Source organism: Bos grunniens, chromosome 21 (assembly GCF_055505025.1).
Source record: "Bos grunniens cultivar Pamir isolate PY7600 chromosome 21, Bosgru_T2T1.0, whole genome shotgun sequence".
NCBI classification, from domain to species: Eukaryota; Metazoa; Chordata; class Mammalia; order Artiodactyla; family Bovidae; genus Bos; species Bos grunniens.
The window spans coordinates 36,405,509-36,408,066 of record NC_141185.1 but is presented as its reverse complement, the minus strand read 5'-3'; the positions used below and the strand labels follow the sequence as shown (position 1 = coordinate 36,408,066).

The 2,558-nt window shown below is 40.2% G+C and overlaps 1 pseudogene; it reads left to right on the top strand.

Moving 5' to 3' along the window:
- The first annotated feature begins 635 nt into the window (after positions 1-635).
- LOC147349383 (large ribosomal subunit protein eL39-like) lies at positions 636-1,392 on the top strand (annotated as a pseudogene).
- Positions 1,393-2,558: the final 1,166 nt, after the last annotated feature.

Genomic DNA, 2,558 nt, shown 5'->3' with positions numbered 1-2,558 from the left:
TAACAAATGTTAACAAGGATGTGGAGAAAAGAGAACGCTTCTGCACTGTCGGTGAGAATGTAAATTGGTGCAACCACTATGGAAAACAGTATGGGGGATCCTCAAAAAACTAAAAAGAGACCTACCATATGATCTAGCAGTTCTACTTCTGAATATTTTTCTGAAGAAAAAAAAACGTTAATTCAAAAAGGTAAGGTCTGGGGTTGCGCTGCCAGGGGGAGCCTCAAAAAACTAAAAAGAGACCTACCATATGATCTAGCAGTTCTACTTCTGAATATTTTTCTGAAGAAAAAGAACATTAATTCAAAAAGGTAAGGTCTGGGGTTGCACTGCCAGGGATGCTGTTCTCTCTGGAGGGGATATCCCCAGTGACTTTCCATTTCCAGAGACTGGGCTGCACTACAAGAAACTCCCAGCTCACCCCTCAAGGGATCCTGACCATCTCCTGGCCAGAGAAATGGCTCCAGAGCAGTACCTGCTGCACCTTTTCACAAGTAGTACAGGGTCTATTTTTCACATCATTTGGTTGAATTTTATCTGTAATTTACTTTTCTGTTTGAAAGCCTGAGGCAGTGGAATCAACAATACTTCCTACATCATTTAAGAGTAGAAATTACAGGAATTTGCTGCTTGCAATGTCTTCTCACAAGACTTTCAGGATCAAGTGATTCCTGGCCAAGGAACAAAAGCAGCATTGTCCCATTTCCCAATGGATTCAAATGAAAACTGGCAATAAAATTGGTACAGCTCCAAGAGAAGACATTGGAGAAGAATCAGACTGAGTCTGTAAGAATCCTTGCATATGAAGTGCTACTTAACCTGCTGAAAGTCTATGTAGGATACATTTTAAGTTAAAATTTTTATAAAACTATATTATGAATCCATTTTTATAAGATTTTAAAAATATGTGTGTATACACAGATATGCATACACACACACACCCCCTTATATGTGTGTATGTACGTTAAAGAAACTGGAAGACTGGGACTTCACTGGTGGTCCAGTGGTTAGGAATCTGCCTTCCAGCACAGGGGACGTGGGTTCGATTGCTGATCCGGGAAGATCACACATGTGGTCGAGCAACAAAGTCCCTGTGCCACAACTACTGAGCCCGCATGTGCACCTGCTGAAGTGTGCCCTAAAGCCTGTGCTCTGCGACGAGAAGCTGCCGCCACGAGAAGCCCATGCACCGCAAATAGAGAGTAGCCCCCTCTCACTGAAAGAAGAGAAAGCCTGGGCACAGCAATGAAGACCCAGCACAGCCAGAAATAAATAAATGAATAAATAAGTAAAATTAAAAAATAAACTGGAAGACTATATACCAAAGTCTTAACAATAGTTATCTCTGTATGGTCCTAATATAGGTGATCTTTCTCTCCTTCTGGGTCTTCTCTACACCTTCTAATGACCTACTGTCTGAACACCTCATGAGTATTTTAAGGAGAAATGGAATGTTTGACTCTTGGTGTTTCCTCACTAGGGGTCCATCTGGCTCGGTAATAGATAAGTGAAATGTTTTGTTGGAAAAGGTCCACTCTTTAGTGGACCAGAAGGACACATCAAACGGTAAACTGTGATTTTGAGTGACTGTTTTCTGCTTCTTGTGTTTTTTGGTTTCCTATTATGCACATGTTACCTTTAAAAAAATGTGATTTTAAGGACCTTAAAAAATATATATGCATTCCTATGTTTTTGCCACCTTATTTACAATGGTCAATTTACAAAAGCAACCTAAGTGTCCATTAATAGATGAGTGGATGAAGAAGCTCTATATAAAACATATATATAACATACATATAACATATATATACCCTGACATATGCAATGTAATATCAGCCTAAAAATAATGAAATCTTTCCATTTGTAATAGCATAAATGGGTTTAGAGGGTATAGTGCTAAATGAAAAGTCAGAGAAAAACAAATACGGTTGTTATCTCACATGTGGAATCTAAAAAACATGACAAATGAACAAACAACAAAACAGAAACAGACTCAGCAAACACGTGGTTGTGGAGGCGGGGGAGGTGGTGAGAGAGGGTGGGTAAGTGAAATGGATGGGGAGATTACGAGGTAAGGTGGTTTGCTTTTAAGAGGTGCAGTCTTTCAGTTACAAAATGAATGAGCCACAGGGATAAAATGAACCACATAGGGATTATAGTCAATAATTATGTAGTATCTTTGTATGGTGACAGATGGTAACTAGACCTGTGGTGATCATCTGGTAACAGAAATATCACCATGCTGTGCACCCGAAACTATTAACAGAATGTTGGTCAGTTACACATCAATTAAAACAAAAAGGTAAAGGGCGTTATGAAAAGATGCTCTATCCTGGCAGCGAAGGAAGTTCTCGGATTAGGCCCCGTTTTGCCCTTGTCATTGTTATTCTCTTGTTCTCCGTATGCCCTGCTTCTGCCCTCTGGCAAGTCCTTGCTCAGCCACTTTTCTCCCTGGCTCTGTGTGAAGTGGAAGCATGCCTTCCTTGAAGACTGTACAGCTTTGACAACCTGCTTCCGGATAGTTGGAGATCCAAGAGCTGTTTTATGGTTTTACTTAT